Below are 19,720 nucleotides of genomic sequence, written 5' to 3' on the forward strand. Positions count from 1 at the left end.
AAACCTCCCTGACCAAGAGAAGAGCAAGAAGCACGCGTGCTGAGGGAATTACTTGGTTGATGGTAGCCCCCTCTCTTCAGCCCAGCCCAAGCCACCTTTACAGTTATACAAAGGAGCATTTTGGAAATGTTTGAATAGTCACTGTGTTGCAAAATTAGTAAACACATTTAGTGCAGGTTGACAAACTTACTGACTTTGCCACAGACCTAAATAGAAAATTCCTTTTAGCCTCAGCTGACAGGAAAAAATAAAAAACAAACAAAAAAAAACCACCTCGTTAGAAGACAGTTCATTTTGTTCACGGTACTCTGTTCTCTGCATTTTGCCTTTCAAGCAACTCAAATCTTCTGGTCTGTTTCATTTCTTAATCCCACATGGAGATGATGAAAGGGTATCATAGATTCATTCCAGGCTTCTGCCTAAGCAGATACACCGAGAGGAAGAAGGATAACAAGGTCTGTTGGGCTTATGGGTGATTCTAACTTAAAAAATGTACTGAAACTCTAAATGGTAGATCAGAGCTTTTAAAAGCTTGCTTTAAAGAATGATTCCCACCTATCCTTTAAAATGTCTGCTTGAAAAAAATAGTGCTAGAAGATGTATGATTTTAATGATTAAATTATAACAACACTGCATACATGACCAAATCACCCCATTAAGTTCTTCATGCAGAATACAGTACTAATATAGTGCAGGTTGAACTGACTGCCTTTCTAGCTAATAGCAATTGGTGGTTCCAAAATTTACATTCTATTTGGGCCAGAGCACATTCATTTCCCTTGCTTTCATAGTCCCTCCCATTGCTTTGCTTTCAAAGCAAACTCCCTACCAGAACAATTTCTATGCATTTGGATTTTATAATTTCATCAGCAACTGGACTCCGTAAAACTGGCATCAGCTTGCTTGAATTTGGACAACCACTGGTTTCGCAAGCTGGGACCCAATGGGCTGTCTGACTAGATGGGGAGAAGATAGAGGGAAAAGGAGGCAGAAGAGTCCCTAGCAGGATTTTTAAAGGGAAGGGCTCTCCGAAAAAATGATGACACAAATCCATGCTGTAGAAGAATCAGTGCCCCTAAGAACAAAAGGTATGTTCAGGCTGGCCTCTTCAGAACACTGAACTAAGGAATGCATGTCTGCCATAAAGTGTTCTTTACAGGAACTGGGGCAGAGCAAGACACCATAGTGATGCTGACATTTCCTAATGGACTTTTGGGGAATGCAGAGTTTCCTGGGTCAGGTGTCCTCAGTGAGTGAGGGGGCATGTTTCTGCCTGGGGAGCTCTCTCTCTGCTGGGCTATAGGCAACCACAGAGCCTGCCCCTGGTGCCATCAGAGCTCTTTGCAGCCTGCTTGTGGACAGATGTACTGTCCTTGGCTACAAGAATTAGCAATGTCCAGCATGGCGAGATTCACTGAACTTTTTGTACTTTACAGGTTGCATGAGTTAGGAATTAGACTTCCTGGAGGGCTGGGTGTAACGTTGGTAGCACCAGTCTTTCTGTAAATACAGAAAAGCTGACTCAGAAAAAGTAAATGTCTTGACCTCATTCAGCAGGACAGCAGTTGAGGGGGCTTTTGGGCAGATGGTATATTTAGGAGGTTTGGGGATGGATTCAAGTATGTCTAGACAGCCAATCTAGATTAGTTGTAAACAATCTCTTTTGCTTGTTTACCTTATTAATATTAGGCTATGCCTGGTTCATGATAAGTGCTGTGTAAATGCTGAATAAATAAAAGTCTTTATTAAAGGCATTGATTAATCTGTGCATCCAAAACAATTCTTTAGAATTTACTTAAGAGCTGCAAAAAGAAACATTTTAATTGAGGATCCTGCCATATATTAAAAGGCAGTAGTTCCTTCTTATGCTCAGAGCCAATTGTGAGATGGTAAAGTGGATTCCCATGCTGTATGCAAGGAGCCATTAGTCCTTTTATAAAGAGCTGCATTTCTGGAATTTTAAGCAATAATTATAATAATGAGCTCAAAGAAAATTCAAAGAATAATAAGGGTATGGGAAAATTATAATAAGCTTTAAAAAGCCAGATAAAATGTACATAGTATATAAAAGCACTTGCAAAAGAAAAAATGTCTAAAAGAACACATATCAAAATATAAAGTGTTATTTCCAAAATGTGCATAATATATAAAAACATTTGCAAAAGGAAAAATGCCTGAAAGAACACATATAAAAATAAAATGTTATTTCCAGGCAGTGAAAATGTTGATAATCTTTTTTTTTTCTCATCTATATTTGCCAGCTAACCTTTAAAAAGCATGGATTACTTTCACTATGAGAAAAACAACAAACATTATTAAAAACAAAAACAACAAAAACAAATACTTCCTCTCTTAGGTTTTGGAGCAATTGTGAATCAATCTCAGACATTAGCCACTAGCTCAATCTCTATTTTGAGTGAGAATATTTTGGGTGCTTGACTAGCAATAATCAACCCTCTTTAAAGAAAAAATCTTCAGTTCTGAATGGGCACTTTGAGTTATTTAGGGTCGAGATAAAATTATACAAATCCAGTTTGTTCTGGAAGGATGGACTGTTTTTTCCCCACCAGCGAGAGGTACTCTAATAGATCTCGAAATATTGTTGAGAAAAATGGAGATTTTTAAATATATCTGGAGCCTTAAATTTTTTTTTCATCATGATGTAAGAGACTCAGTTTCTATTATAGCATAATAAGCAGTCGTCTTCATTTATTCATTCAGTAAATATTATTCAACACCTAATTGTCAGGCTTTACAGTAGGCGCTAAGGCAAGACAAACAAAAAGACCCAGTGTCTGCTCACAAGAAGACCTGCTTCTGTCCAGGGAATCCATTGCTAAAGGAGGTCACCATGCTATGTGGTCATGGGTGAAATGTCCGTGGGAACAGAAGGGTGGCAGAAGTGTGAAACCCAAAAGACAGCTTGAAAAAGACCGAGAAAGCGTTCTCTTGTGGTGCAGTTGCTGCAGTGGAGTGGGTTCATTCCCCCACCCAGGAACTTCCATATGCTTCTGGCTCAGCCAAAAAAACAGAAAGAAAGAAAAAGACAGAAAAGACTTACTGGAGAAGGTGATAGCCAGGGTCCGACTGAAAGAACAAACAGGAGCTGGCCAGGAGCAATGGCTGGGAGGAAAAGACTGCAGGCCGGGGAACAGCATGAGAAAAGCAAGGAGGCAAGAAGCAGCTGCTGGCTGCTGGGTATTCCTGGGATGCTGAGAAATGCAGCTGGACAGGTCACTGGTGGGATCATAGGGGGTCTGGATGCCCTGGCTTTTCCTTGTCTGTTCTCTTCAAGTGAGTTCATAAAAAAGGCCAGCCCAGCAATGCTACATAGAGTTCAAAATTCCAATGCTTCATTAGGAATTGTGATAATTAAGGTTACTGCGAGCAATAATAAATAACCACCCGGTTAGCACGAGGAAATTCTTGCTTGCATTGCAGCCTTGGAAAGAGTGTTTAGGTGGATGGAGGCCTCTGCTTTGTTTAGACCATCAGGATTGTTGTATTATAATTTGGCTAAGAACAGAAAAATTCAGGTTCATGAGGTATTTTGCTTCAAATAATATAAAATATATGAAAGAGGAGCTAATCACAAACAGGAATCTGCTATACAGCACAAGGCACTCTACCCAATATTCTGTGATAATCTATATGGGAAAAGAATCTGGAAAAGGATGGATGTGTGCACATGTATAACGGAACTGTTTATAGCAGAAATGATCACGTCGTAAATCAACCATACTTCAATAAAACTTTTAAAAATGAAAAAAAAAGGAAGTAATCACAAGACTTACAGGAATTGAAATTTAACTATAGAAATCTTGACTCTTTCTTTAGTTATTCCTAGATATTTGAAGATTATTTTTTAAGTTAGAATCTAAGGTTCAACGTATTTAAACTTTTCTTAATGATTTAAAAATACATCTAAGTAAAGAATGATAACTAAATTATATGAGTAATTTACTCAGTAATATTAATGTCCTAATTTTCAAGCATCTATAGGCTCTAATTTTTTAATTATTCATTTTTTATGGTATCTACTGTAGTATAATAAACAACAATTGGAAGACTGATACTTGGTCCTTTTTTGGCTGAGGTCACAGCACGTGGAATTTCCTGAGTCCGAGATCGAACCTGCACCACAGCAGTGACCTGAGCCACAGCAGTGGCAATGCCAGATCCTTAACCCACTGAGCCACCAGGGAACTCCTGATACTTGCTTTTTAATGATGTTTGATCTAATTTTTACATGTGCATAAGACAATCAGATTGATGAAAATCATTTTGCTTGTGCTCTTTTTTCAGTTTAAAAGGCTGATGACATTTCCTTTGAAGCTTATGACTTTTAACATGAGCTTTTTCAAAGGAAGCCTGAGATGAGCTCCCTTTTTTTTTGTCTTAAAACTGTTATAATCTCCAGGAGATGGCTTCTGATACCCAAAGAATCCGAATAGCTGAATAAGGTCTTCCTCCTCTGTTATGCTAACATTTAGCATTGCACTTGATTCTGAAGATTTGGGTTCAAGTTCTAACTCCACTTACTAGAGGAACTCTCAGTAACTCAGTACAGTCTCTGAGCCTCTGTCTTCTTATTAATAAAAAGTATATAATTCTCGGGATGACAACAAGATCATTGTAAGGAGCAAATGAAATTCATGCATTCATTTATTTAGGACCTACTATGTGCTAAACATACACTTACAAACATGTCTACATTTCAAACTGGCAAAACTTATTTCTTTCTTCCCATGGAGCTCCTTTTGCCACTGTCTAGACTATAAAACTTAGAAATGTAAATAGACGGTAGCTACACTTACAGAGCACTCAAAGAAACAGCAACGGGGTTGTCCAGTAGAGGCACATTGGACATACAATTCTGATATGTTGACATAAAATCTTGATTCTAGTTATATTTAGATTTAAATAATTCTCCTCATCGAAAGTTTCACCAAGTGAAAATGTGAATAATGGAATGAATTGTCTTAGTCCTTCATCCCACCTTTCTCTTTGCTATTAGTCAATCTAATAGTTTTCTATTAGTCAATCAAGCAATCATTCAATTAGGGAGTAAACACTGAACACCTATTTTATGCCCAGAACGATGCCCAAGAGTGTTGCTCTTTCTTTAGGCTTTCCTTCTACTTTTGGCTGTTTTTTTCTGACTGATCATAAGCTTTAGTATAACTGGACAGCTTTGTAGTTGAGTTAATACACACAAGAGTTCTGTGTGTATCCACATAGGTATGAAATTATATATTATATGTTACAGAGAGAGAGAGATCAGCATACCTGTATCTATGTTCACATTTACATCTGTTAGGAACCATAGTGGGTTTTTTCCTATTTAAAGAAAGTCATAGTTTATCCTTTGGTTCATATCCTATTTTCCTATAAGTGCATCGTTGTTTTCTCACTGTAATTCCAAATTCTTTTACCAAATATGGAGTTGCCCTATGAAAGGGAGAGCACACTGACTCTGGAGTCCAAGTTCAAGGATTCAGATGGGATCCCCATTCTACCATCTACTAATTGAGAAACTTTACAAAGTAGAGTTAGTCTCCCCCTCCTCTGTGCTGTCTTTGCATCCTGCAGGCTTTGCTATTGTGCCTTCTTGCTATGCTGATGTATTCTACAGGTCTGCCCTTCTAGACTTTGAAGTCCTTAGGAGCAGACACTGTGTCTTACTCAGCAGAGCTGATTCTAGTATAGATTCTGGAGCTTGACTGCCTAGACTTAAATCTGATTCTGAAATCACTCAATAACCATCTGACTTTGCACAAGTTGTTTGCTGTCTCGCCTCAGTTTCCTCCTCTGTAAAAGCAGATAATAATGGTGCCTACCTCACACGGCTGTTATGAAGATTAACTAAGTCTAGTATGTCCCTACTTGGAGAGCATTTAGAAGAGTATCTGACACATAGTAAACATTAGGTACTTGTTATCTGTGTAAAATTATAGAATTGTCTTTAATGTCAAAATCCAAGATGGTACCTACTTAATAAGTCCTTGTCGAAAGGTAGATAAAAGCATGTCAGTATTCTAGAACTCCGTTTTCTCTTTAAAACCAGGTCGAATAAAAACAGTTATGACTGTGAGGATTAAACAAGATAATGGATATTTAAGCACTAGAAACATAAAAAAGTATTTTTATTATTATTTGATTATAAGGGCAATATGACGTTAGCAAAATTGATTATAGAATTACTCCTTTTGCTTTGGCAGTGTATTGTCACTGTTTATTAGCCTATTATTTCATTTGTTAAACTATTGATTAGCACAGTCAAAAGGCTAGAAAATGGCAGGTTTTGACCCTGACCCATGGAATCTCAGAAAACAACCTCGTAATAAGACATGGTTTGCAGTACATGTTTGTTTAACATTAACCAACCTGTGAAGTTGAACAGCAACACGGTACATATTTACTCCTGAACCTGTCCTCAGAGCCCTCGTTTAAACATGCCAATATGCTGGTAGATTTGGGGGGAGGGGGTGGCTTTCCTCTGGATTATTTTCTCCTGTGAAATTGACAAAACATGAAGACTCCAAAATGTATGAGACACATTTTTCCAGATGCCTCAGTAAATAATTACATTTTACGTACACTCTAGGATTCAAGATGGCTGGCCTTTTTGTACTAATTCTCAAATTGTCAAGCCACACAATTTTGGTCTAATCAGAATCAGTTAACTCAAAGACAAGACCTTTTTAATCATTATGAATCAGTGTCTGGATAAGCTGGCGACGTGAATGGATGTCTCTCTTTGAGGCAGCTTCTTGATCAAACAGGGCCCCATGACTTCCATCTTTGCATCTCTTAAATACAGGGAGCCTTACAAGCATGCATACATTGCTACTTCTCATTAATCTCATGGTAATGTGGATAAGCTGCTAAGAATTTGAGTTGAGCTCTATAAGACCACGATGTCAAATTCTTTTTTATGTCCATATCAATTTATTCTTGGAAATTTAGAAATAAGGAGACATATATGCAGTTGTTTTCAAACAGGAAGCTTTATAGAAATGAAAAACAACATTATTTTTAAATCTTTAGTGTTTGTATAGAAATTCTTATGCTCTTTGGGAAACATGCTTTCGCAGGTAGTATGGGTAGAAATGGGAACAAACATAATGCTGGTAAAAGTTGGTGATGTAACTCGGATATTCTACTTTCCTTCCATCTCTTCCTTTTTCAAACACTTGGTTTTCCAGTTGCTGACATATTGAGCTTTTCCCACATCAATGTAAATAAATTGACGTAACTCTCTGTCTTTCTTCTAAGCAAAATAATGTTGAAGTATATTTAGCATAACAGTATAGATGCCTTGAAAATTAGTACCTATCCAGACTACTAAGACTCATGGCTCAACAACCCTGTTTAATTTTTATAAGGTAAATTTTAGTTGTTTTTTTTTTTTTAAATCAGTCCCACTGTTTGGTGGTAGGACCACAAAACTGGCCTGCTGCATTATTCATTGTCCAAAGCATAGTCATCTAGATGGGTTTTCCTGGGACAAGCGTTCGATAAACAAGATTTTCATCTCTTCCATGTTCAATTAGGAAAAGAATCAATAGGAGCAAGAACTACAATATGAAATAGAAAAAAATAAGGTTTCAGTGAATTGTTGAAAAATCCCCTAGCAGTTTACTCAGTGCTTTCTGGTCATGTTTTGGTCACAAGCCATATTGTTTGAATATTTCTTTCACATCCAGTGTAGCTGGGTTTTTTTATTGCACTAATATAAGAATGTAGAAACGTGGCAAAAAGATGAAACATTTTTAGATGTCTTCTTACTCCAGCTATAGTGAAAAATGCAAGGCTTTGTTTTATTTACTTTTTTTGTAGAATGTCAGCAAATAAAAGTATTGGTTTCTGTCTCTATTATCACAAAGTTTAGATCAACCCACAGGGACTGTTTAGGTGTATATACACGCCCACTTTCAGCGTGTAGAAACAGGTGCCTTCACACAGCTTCTTGGCCCATGAGTTTCCACCAAAAATGTTTAAGAAACAATTTTCTTTCAAAACTTTGCATTATCTCATCTGATCACATTTACTCTATGTTGTGACCCCTGCAATTATTTGAGAATAACTGACATGCACATGGTATGTGATAGTATGCCATTATTGAGTTGATTTGGGGGAGGGTGAATAACTTTTCAACAATTCTAAGAGGTTAGAAGGCACTGACTTTGCTCTCTGTATATAGCTCTATGTCTCATTTTTTTCTTTTTTATTGAGCTATAATAGACATATAACATTATATTAGTTTCAGGTGTGCAATGTAACGATTCACTATTTGTATATACTGTAAAATCATCACCACAATCAGTGTATTTAACATCTATTACCACAGTTAATTACAAATTTTTTCCTTGTGATGAGAACTTTTAAGATTTACTCTCTTAGCAATATATAACTCTATAAATCATAAGGAGATGGTCTTCATTTTCTTTTTTTTTTTTTTCTTTTTTTTTTTTTTTTTTTTTTTTTTTTTTGTCTTTTTGCCATTTCTTGGGCCTCTCCTGCGGCACATGGAGGTTCCCAGGCCAGGGGTCCAATCAGAGCTGTAGCCACCGGCCTACGCCAGAGCCACAGCAATGCGGGATCCGAGCCGCGTCTGCGACCTACACCACAGCTCACGGCAACGTCAGATCGTTAACCCACTGAGCAAAGCCAGGGATCAAACACACAACCTCATGGTTCCTAGTCGGATTCGTTAACCACTGCGCCACGACGGGAACTCCTTATTTTTCTGCAAGTAGGATAACACAAGTACAGAGCTTAGAACAAGGCTTGAGACATAGTAATATATGTTTTATATATATATATATAATTATATATTTATATATATAAATTGTTGTTGTTGGTTGTAGATTTTTTAAATTGTTGAACCACATAAAGTAGCCTAGAAACTTAATATTTTTATAAGCACTCTCTTAAGCAGGAGATTATTTTTGATTCAGAGGAATAATGATACATATTAACTAATCCCAAATTTAAATATTTCATTCCATATTCTTGGCTAAAACCTAGATGGCAAATTTAATTCCTAGGCCTACCAGCAAACATTCTGGGAATGGTACCCAAACTTTTATTATGTGTAATATTCACAGATCCCTAGGAGACATAGCTTCCTTTTATGGGTTCCATAAAATATTCAGCCTCTTAAGCATTAGCACTCATTGCTTTGTGTTAACTTGTTACAGAGTTAACATTTCACATGTAGGAAACCTTGAAAACATATATATTTACAACAGAAATGCTGACACGATCTTGATGCCTCCAGCACTACCTTGGTCTGCTGCAAAGTCTTGTTTACTCTGGTCTGGTGTTTATTAAAATATTAAATTTGCCATAGCAACCACTGCAACACAAAGTATCTATGTATTTCGAAGGTAAGAAGAACTTTCTTTGAATGAAACATACAAGTACAGGTTAGATATTCTGCAAAATGGAAATATGGATAGTAATACCATTTTCATGAGAATATTTCTAAATACTTAGACTATTTCTAAGTATTATTGCTATTATTATTATTGACAAAAGGAGTCTTAAAAGGAATCTTAAAGGTATTTGGATGTATAACAGTGACTCTGGAAAAGAAGACACAAGCACAGCAATATAAGAATTTGGGTTAATGACTATCACTTTATAAAAAACATGATTTGTAAGTATAATACCTTACTTTCATTTTGCATGACATTTTACTTCTATGTTTGAGGTTTATTTGTTCAAAGTAAACCTTGTAGAAATTGGAGCTCCCATTGTGGCTCAGCGGAAACGAATCTGACTAGTATCCATGGGGATGCAGGTTTGATCCCCGGCCTTGCTCAGTGGGTTAAGTATCTGGGAACCTCCACATGCCACAGGTGGGGCCCTAAAAAGACAAAAGACAAAAAAAAAAAAAAAAAAAAGAAGAAAAGTAAATCTTGTAGAACCTAAAAAAAAACCCCACTCTATATCCTTACAAAGAATGAGTATAAAACATTTCTTCTATTTTTAAGGTGAGAAAATAATATTTGGGCTTTATTATTAGGTGGGTAGGTGACTGAGCCTTCTTTTGGCCTCAGTATTTGGTATATTTGGTGGCTTAAATCTCATGAAGTTTGGAGCCAAATACACTTGACTGTTGCCATACTTTCCCTATTCCAAAGTGGACTGCCCTCAGTTATCTTTCTCACTTAATTATTAAAAATTTTTATTAAAGTATAGTTGATTTACAATGTTCCTTCAATTTCTGCTGTACAGCAAAGTGACCCGGCCACCCATACATGCCCATTTCTTTTTTCATTTTCTATCAGGTTCTTACCCAAGAGACTGGATAAAGTTCCCTGTCTCACTTAATTTTGATGGAGAATAAAGGAATAAAAAAAATGTATTTACATGGGCTATTGAATTAATTTTCTAATTTGTTTGCAAAATGTAAAATAGTGACACATCCAGAAACTCAGAACTATATATATATGTATAGCGTTAGTTCTATTGAAATAATTACGAAGTGGCATACATTTTTATCTTAATTCTGATCAAAAAAATTGTTTTAAGTGACTGTGCAGGAAGTAACAAATCAGAGGGTTTGGGGAATCTGGGTATTGAATAACCTCACACCAGGTGAAAGAATCAAACTCCTGAAAAGTCCATGACAGGAGAACTGCAGGTTGGGTAACTAAATAGGTTAAGAAAAGATATAGTTTACAGGGTTGGGGCCAAACCTGAGTGAATGTGTAAAATATTTTTAGACTCATAAAAGTAAAAATACCACCAATGATATTATTACCTATTTTAAATTTACTATGATAAATACAATTAAATTTCAACCTTTCATCTTTTGCTCACTCAAATGTTTCTAGAATACTAAATCTTGCTACTGCAAAGCTGATTATAGTTAAAAATGAACCACTATTAACTAAAGTACTTAATTATACATAGTACGAATGAAGTAACAGAAATTTATTATTATAACAGAAGCTAAATGTCCTTTCAAGAAGTACTTTCTAGTACATATGACTAAGGTAAGCATAGGGTATCAATTCTCTCATCTTTTCAATAGTTGAACAAAATGAGAAATCAAACTGAAATTAAGAGCTGATAGGTATTTGGAAAGTTTTGCTTTTGACTTTCACCTTGGGAGATAAAACCTGCATGTTCATACGGTATAATAGCAGGGAACGATTCTAAGTGTGATTGTGACAGTCATTCTAGCATCTTTTCTTATGGGATGATGGCATGGTTTGGTTCACTTCTCCTCAGGGAACCTTTTGTCAGCTATTGGTGGACAACAGGGGCACATCAATGGGTTCTGCCACCCTGGAGGCTTAAGAAAGTCAGATGACACAAATCACAAAATCTATCAATCACCTCTGCAAAAGTCATATTTTTAATCACTCCAGCCAGTTTCTCCATTTTATTTACATATTATTTAATGGTGGTTTTTTTTTAACTTTAAAACTGATTTGTTTTTAGGCAACCCAGACTTGCAGAATGAGAAAAGCAAGTGCATTGTTCCTTAGACATGCTTTTTTGATTGTTCTGTGCAAAAGTACTACAATAAAGGTCCCCCAAATGAAATGTTTCATGACCTACCTTAGCTTATAGAGTACATTTCATTTTTATCTCTTATTAGGGAAAATTTCAAATGTATACAAATGTAGATGGAATAATATAGAGAAATCTCACATATGCATTATCTAGTTTCAACAATTACCACCCATGGCCAATCTTATTACCTCTCAACCACCACTCTCCTCCCTCCATTATTTTAAAGCAAATTCCAAATACCTAATTTTCTAGTAAGCATATCTTTGCATAGCAGTAATAGAAAAGCCCTTTTTAAAAAGGTAAATTTGTGGCACAACTTTTAAAATCAAATCAAGCCCCAGTGTTTACTGGTGATGTCTTGCAATCTTGGAGAAAGTTGGGTAAGCACCTGGGTTAGTAACCAAACTGAAAGGGCACTCTAGGTCGGCCAGATTCTATCAGGAAGAAATGTTAGGGAAATCACGGGTGCTAAGACGAAGAGTATTTGTGCAAAACCAGGCAAAATATAGGCTGGAGGATCTTCAAGGAACCAAGTGAAGAAATGACAACAAGGTGCAATTTTTCTTTAAAACAGAGGCAGTGTTATGAGGGGTAAATAGAAGAAGGCAGAAAAATCAGAGTTTGCAGAGGACATTTTAAAGTTTGCATAAATCGACAAAATTCAGAACACTGAAAATTCTGTAGAACAAATGATTGGGTATCATGGTCAAATAAATTGCAAGAGGGAAAAAAATGAGATGAAGGGTGGCGGAACCCTGGGTTAAAATGCATTTAAGAGACATATCAACCAAGGAGTATATGAACCCTGTTCCAATTCTGATTTAAAAAAAAAAAAATCTAAGGGTAAAACAAAAGAGGGAGAGAATCAGATATTTGAACACTACCTGTATATTTGATAATATTAAGGAAATGTCGGTTTACTTAAGGTGTGGTGATATTTTAGTTATTTTTAAAGACTTCTTATCTTTTTGAGGTATATCCTGAATCATATATGGATCGAATGGTATGATGTCTGGGATTTACTTAGAAATAATCTAATAATGATTATGGTGAGGGTATCAGGGGGGAAAAGGTTAGGTACAAATGAAATGCAGCAGACAAGTATTAATAATTATTGAAGTTTGGGAGTTCCCATCGTGGCGCAGCAGAGAAACGAATCTGACTAAGAACCATAAGGTTGTGGGTTTGATCCCTGGCCTTGCTCAGTGGGTTAAGGATCCGGCGTTGCCGTGAGCTGTGGTGTAGGTTGCAGACTCGGCTTGGATCCCGAGTTGCTGTGGCTCTGGCGTAGGGCAGTGGCAACGGCTCCAATTAGACCCCTAGCCTAGAAACCTCCCTATGCAAATGGTGTGGCCCTAAAAAAGGACAAAAGACCAAAAAAAAAAAAATTGTTGAAGTTGGGTAAAGATGAAGTTTCATTATATCATTCTCTACATTGGACTATGTCAGAAATTTTCCACATTAAAAGTGTTAAAGTTTCCTAGTCCAGAACAACTACCTGTATTTTCCTTGATATTTCTGTGCAAAGTTTGGAAGCAGAAGGAAGATACTATAAATTTCTTCCAAACAACCAGAAATTTCTTTTAACTGGCATTTTTGAGTTTTGCCATTATAGATGGAGTTCATGATGGCCAGCCTAAGGAACTCTGAAAAATTAAAAAGATTAAATTATACTCAAGAAAATTATTTTTTCCTTTCTTTTTAGGGCAGCACCTGTGGTGCTAGGGGTTGAATTGGAGCTACAGCTGCTTGCCACAGCCACAGCCATAGCAATGTGGGATCCGAGCTGCATCTGTGACCTACACCACAGCTCATGGCAATGCTGGATCCTTAAGACACTGATCAGGGCAAGGGATTGAACCCGCATCCACATGGATACTAGTTGGATTCCTAACCCACTGATCCACAACAGGAACTCCAAAACTGGTTTTAAAATGGACTGGGCGCTTGGGGTTAATAGATGCAGACTATTGCCTTTGGATTGGTTTAGCAATGAGATCCTGGTGTGTAACACTGGGAACTATGTCTAGTCACTTACGATGAAGCATGATAATGTGAGAAAAAGAATGTATACATCTATGTGTAACTGGCTCACCATGCTGTACAGTAGAAAAAAAATAATATATTGGGGAATTAAAAAAATAAAAATAAAAATGAATTTTCATCAAAAATAAAATAAAATGGATCTTGCTGTGTTCTAATTCTTTGAAAATTGACAAAACATGGTAAGTATAATTTCCTCTTAACCAGAACACTGCCTTCCCCAGTCACTGAACAGAGTTTTTTCTGTACCATTAGTTAGACAAAGGAGACTTTTGAAGAGTTTGTTCTTGTGAAATTTATACATAACCCTGTGCAAAGGTGCACCTCACCTAATTTTTGAGGACACCTTTGGAGGAGGTCATTATTCTGAAACACTTGCACATGTAGAGTTCCAACTACTTAACAAAGAGTAATTATTTAAGACATGGCCCCAGGAGCAGGAAAAAGTCAGAATCAGTATGGGACTGCACCCTTGATCCCAAACCCAATCTACCTTGCTATTTATTTAAAGTATTGCTGTTCTGTTTCTAAATGCATGCTATGGTCTAAACACATCCTTTTTAGATCTCTAATTCAAAACACAGAAGGAGTTTGTTTAGATGTCAGTGTAACCTGTAAAAGGGCTAATGGTTATGACCTTGAATTGATTGAAGCCATGCTTCAATAAAACATCAACCAATTTGTAGGGAAGTATGAGAACACATAATAATCTGGTATTGTGTAGCTCAAACAACCCAATAATTTATGGACATTTTTGCCTGTCCTCAGGTTGTATTTGTAAATAGCTTCAAGGCAAATAATGCATTGTGAGACTATTTTAATTGCTCTTTGAAGCTAATATCTAGCATTTGTTCCCTTTTTATAGAAATTCATCCAAATTGATGATCTCTTACCCAAAATAAAATCTGTGCCAAGCCACACATATTTCCATTAGATCTAAGAGGGGAATTCTCATTCTCTTTCAGTCTGTTTGTGTTCAATCTCAGTGGGTGGGCAGCTGGAGACTCTCTCTTCCTGGTGGACAGAGAGGTACTCTGTTCCTTCTTATGACAGCACTGAGGGTTGAAAGATACAGAGAAGCCTAAACAATCATTTTGTGGTCTTCATCCTCCTCTTGATCAGAATGCTGCCAATTTTGTAAAATCTGAGGTCTCTCTTTTTCTGTTCTTAAGTTCTCATTAGTGATAATTATATCACGAGAGCCCAGCACTGGGCCAGGCATTTCGCATGTATCCACTTAGTAATAGCCTCGCCATTGGGGTAGGTACTCTTATCTCCCATTTTACAAGGGAGGCAACTGACGCTCAAAAGGGTTGAATACTTTATTATCCAAAGACCAAAGCTGGTGAAGGGCTGGCTGTGTAGGACTCACACCCCCACATCTGACTGCAGAGCCTGATCCCATGGCCATTGGGTACCTACTGTGTGCTGGATATTTTCCCTGACAGATCCCTGTCTTTCAGTCATGGGACTGAACTGGAGGGTTCCGTATGGGAGCTGGAGGCAAACAGAGCAGGTGTCATGGAGGAAAAATGGTGTGACTTCCCAGAGAGGCAGTTCCAGGCAGGAGAAATGAGATCAGAAGTCTGGGCCCAGAAACACTAAAACAACTAGAGTCGACTTTAGCTCAAATGGAATATTTGTATAGCGTCTGGCTGAGGTTGACCTTGACCACCAGGTTAAGGAGTTTGGACCTTATGGAATTCTGGTATAAAGAATAATGTAAAGCCTTGTATTTGGTTTCATTCTTCAAAGTGCAGATACTGCTATAGTGTTACAAAATTGTCTGAGAGCAATTGCACAGCTAATATGCGATTTCTGTCTACCTTGATATAGGACATGGGATATCTCTTATTTTTCTTTCAGAAAAGCTCTATTTCTTCTCTTTAAAGAGAAAGTTCAAAGAACAGACAAACCTTCCTGTCACCCCTTAAAAAACAACTCCTGCAATGTTGGGAACCACAGTGTATGGGTACTTAACATTTTATGTCACTTCCCTCCCCCCAAGCCAATGACTGCCATCATTAGTCATATAAGTAAACAGAATAACGAAAGAGAAGTGAACAGAATTCAGCAGGCTTTTTATCCAGTCTCCCCATTCACAGCAAGGCTTCGGGGCTGAGTTATCTGGCCCACCATTTGCTATGGAACCTTGTGCCCCAGATATGACCCAAAAGAAAACCCTGTAAATCAACACAGGTACCTACTATGTGCACAAAATAAGATAAATCATAAAAATAGCAAAGCGGGAGTTCCCGTCGTGGCGCAGTGGTTAACGAATCCGACTAGAAACCATGAGGTTGCGGGTTCAGTCCCTGCCCTTGCTCAGTGGGTTAACGATCCGGCGTAGCCGTGAGCTGTGGTGTAGGTCGCAGAGGCAGCTCGGGTCCCGAGTTGCTGTGGCTCTGACGTAGGCCGGCAGCTACAGCTCCAATTCACCCCCTAGCCTGGGAACCTCCATATGCCACGGGATTGGCCCAAGAAATGGCAAAAAGACAAAAAAAAAAAAAAAAATAGCAAAGCGATTCTATTCCATTTTGAAAGATTCAGAAACGTGGGTTTGCCTGTAAAAGGGCTTGTCAATGATTTTACCTATGATGATGCTTTCCAGATGTAGGCTTTGGAACCAGCATCCCATATCTAGCTTCCATCTTCGGGCAGGGTTTGGGAAAAAGAGTATTTTTCTGATAACAGAAATCAGAGACTTAGGGCAGTATCTTCGGTTAAACTTGGGTCTAGTCAGGGTTCCAGATGGATAGTTTGTATTATTTTGTGAATCATTATGTCTCAGAAAGCCTCCCATGTGAAACTCTAAAAACTTAAAGGACTATTTACAACATTCAGAGAGTTGTAGATAGAACAGATGGATATTTGTTCTCCCTGTGCCTAGGGGACTTGGTTTGCTGGAGGTTGGGCAGCTGTCTGATAGGTGCTGGCTGACGGAGGGATCAAGCCTGCCTCTTCCAGGAACTACGCAGAAGCGGTGTTCTTCCCTAGTCAGTCACAGCCCCAGAGTCCAAGTTCCCCACGCTAGCGAGCAGTCTGGTGAAGCACAACATCCTCATTTAAAACATGACTTTAGTGGCCTCTAGAAGAAGCTCTGCCCAGTAGGTGGGGCAAAAGGCCAGAAGAGTAGGGTAACACTACCTGTCTCCGAACCCTTGATAATTGCCCTGGGGCTAAAGATGCTGTTTTGACTTTTGGTGACCCCTGTCAAACTGAGGGGCCACTTGCTGGCATTTCCAGCCATGCATCTGTCCCTGAGTTATCAGCTTTGTGACTGAGCATAGACTGGCAGGGAATTCTCTACTACAAGATTTGTTGGTGGTGGTTGGTGGTGGTGGTTTTTTGGCTTTTGGTTTTTTTTTTTTGGTTTCAAGAAATCTGAATTGTCTTAAATAAAGGTAAAGTCACAGACTAGATTATCATATAGGTGTGGAAATTTTAACAGGTGCTAGATTTTATACCCTACTGTCTAAGTACATACTTTTCTCTGCCCTTTCTTTTCTCCTTTCCAGCCCTCCAGTGACCTCTGTTTTCAGTGGCGATATAGTTCACACATCTTTTGCCATCTTATACAAATGTCATTTTTAAGAGAAAAACATTCAAATTTTGTCCTCACACTCTTTATTTTACCAAGTGCTTTTAGCACTTTGATCCAGCTGACTCTCTAAGTATTATCAACTGAAAGAAAAACATATACTGGTAAATATAGTCAAGCAATTACAATGCTCCTTGGCAGCAGAAAGGACCCAACCGTGGATACCACAGCTTGAATGAATCCCTAGAGCATTATGCTGAATGAAAAAAAAAAAAAATCAATCCCCTAAAGATCACATATACTACGATTCCATTTTGTAACATTCTCAAAATGATAAAAAGAAAAATACATCGACAGGAAATATCTGGTTGCCGGGGTAGAGAGGAGGTGGGTGTGACTACAAAGCTTCCATATCTCTGTGGCATGGAAACTCTGTCACTGGTTGTGGTAGTGGTTGCACAAATCTGTGCATGTGATAAAATGACATAGAAATTATACACATATCGCATCAATGTCAATTTCCTGGTCTTGATATTGTAAGAAAATTATGTCCCCCACCACCATTGGAGGAAACTGGGTGAAAGGTATATGGGACCTCTCTGTGCTCCCGTCACAACTTCCTGTGAACCTGTAATTACTTTAAAATAAAAAGGTTAAGAATATATATATATATATATATATATATGTCAACCAACAGTGTGTACACCTCTGTACAGCAAGTATAAATACAGCATAATGACCCAGGCCAACAAAGTGTCAGATCTTTTTAAAAAGTGTTCCGTCACTAAAGAATTGCCTCAAAAGCAAGAAGGCATAAAAGAGTGATGAAGTGTGTTCTCAGGGCGAGGCTGGAAACACGAAGCCATTAACGATCAAGATCAATTTGGTCACAGAGTTTACAAGAACATTCCGCATCCAGGTACCCCCTTCCTCGCTCCCATTTGGAAAAACTCCAGAAAATAAGACCTAGCCTGTAGCCCCACGTGGCACGCAGAAAAGGTTTATTAAAACAGAAGGCCCCCTACACACACACCCCTGCGCCCCAGAGCCTCTCTCTTCAATCAACACCTCCCTCTCCCCGCCTTTTCCAGTTCTTTGCTCCTTCTGCGTCCACTTCTCAGGCACTAGCCTGATCTTTCTAGCCCAGCAAGAAAGCAAGCAAACCTGCGAGCAGAGCGGAGTCCCCAGGCGGCGGCCTTCGGCGGTCCTCCCTGAACGCCGCGACCCAGCTCGTGCTCCCCCGCGTCCCCGCGTCCCTGCGCGCGTCCCTCCCTAGAGAGCCGCCAGCCACCGGCCACCCGAGATGCTGCCCGGCAGCCCCACAGAGAACCAACCCAACAGCAGCCCCAGTCGCTGTCGGCCTGAGTTGCCTCCTGGTGAATTACATCTTTTTTCTTTTTTTCTTTAACATTTTTATAGTACCGTGGGTGTACCCAGAGTTATAAAATTATGCCAAAACAAAGAGCAAAGTCCTTGTCCTGAGGAGTATGCCGTGTAAAAGGCGCGAATGACGCAAGGCAAAAAAAAAAAAAAAAAAAAAAACCAGGACAAACACAGGGTGGGGAGAAAAAGTAAGGTAGAATCAATAAGACTTTCAATGGACCAAGAATGGAAAGGCTGAGTCAGGGACCCAACGCCTCCGGCGCAGAAAATAAAAATAAAGATTTGCAATAATCACAGTAGTAGTAGTTACAGTTTGTGTGTTTATTGGGTACCATGCAGTATCATCGAATTCATTCTATAAGGTGGGTAATTATATCCAATTGAATATAATTTTGACTGATGCTTACAAAGTGCATCATGATTCTGAATTCTTTACACACGTTAACTCATTTAATTTTCATAAAATCCTTCTGAAGTAGGACCCATTTCCCTCACTTTACAGATGAAGAGAATGAAGCAGTCAGGTTAAAGGACTTGGGGTCGCTCAGGAAGAAAGTGACAGAATCAAAATGTGCACCTGGGAAGTCAGAAGGATGGAAATGAAATCTGAATCCTGGAAGCCCAACTTAAGGATGGCACCAGGATTAATATCCACACACTGGACTTCCAAGCCTTTGTGCTTAGTCACGTGCAGCGAAGCACACTGAATAAATAACTGAGTTTTAAAAGGCTTATGTCAACTGTTAACAATGCAGATTTATTTCATAAAGCCCTTTGACTTTGCAATAAAAAAGTGTTCAAGTGAAGAACAAATACTGTTTAAAAAAAGGAGGGGAGGAATGGGTTTTCCTCTTTCCTCCATTCATTCGACAGACATGCATGAGTGTTTGTTTGTGCCAGGCTCTGGGTGAGGCACCAGAGCAACAGCAGTGACCAAAAGAGACAAAGGTGCGAAAAACAAGGGAACCAAAGATGATGTTCATTTTAATGTTGGATACACACTAGATTTATCAGGGGCAAGAGGGGCAAATACCCCTCAGGAAGTGAGGGAACATTTCAATCTTAATATACAGGTAAGATGTTGTTGTGGGCTGGATGTATTTAGGCCCTTTTTCATTTCCTCCCTTCTGTTCCCTTCTGTTCCCTTCTGTTCCCTTCTGTTCCCTTCATAGTTACCCCCGTTAGAGGAAAACACATTTTCAAAGAACACTTAGT

The 19,720-nt window shown here is 38.4% G+C and overlaps 1 protein-coding gene across 3 annotated transcripts in view; it reads right to left on the reverse strand.

Moving 5' to 3' along the window:
- The window catches only part of SLC38A4 (solute carrier family 38 member 4), a 77,933-nt gene that overhangs the window by 52,032 nt on the left and 6,181 nt on the right, over window positions 1-19,720 (reverse strand). The window contains exon 1 of one of the 3 annotated variants that reach the window (XM_021092581.1): window positions 18,287-18,509. The exons of the other annotated variants lie outside the window; for them this stretch is intronic. The gene's annotated coding sequence lies outside the window, so the exon portion shown is untranslated. Of the gene's footprint in view, window positions 1-18,286; window positions 18,510-19,720 lie in introns of those variants that run through there. 3 annotated transcript variants of the gene reach the window in all.

The sequence above is a fragment of the Sus scrofa genome, chromosome 5, assembly GCF_000003025.6.
Source record: "Sus scrofa isolate TJ Tabasco breed Duroc chromosome 5, Sscrofa11.1, whole genome shotgun sequence".
Taxonomy (NCBI): Eukaryota; Metazoa; Chordata; class Mammalia; order Artiodactyla; family Suidae; genus Sus; species Sus scrofa.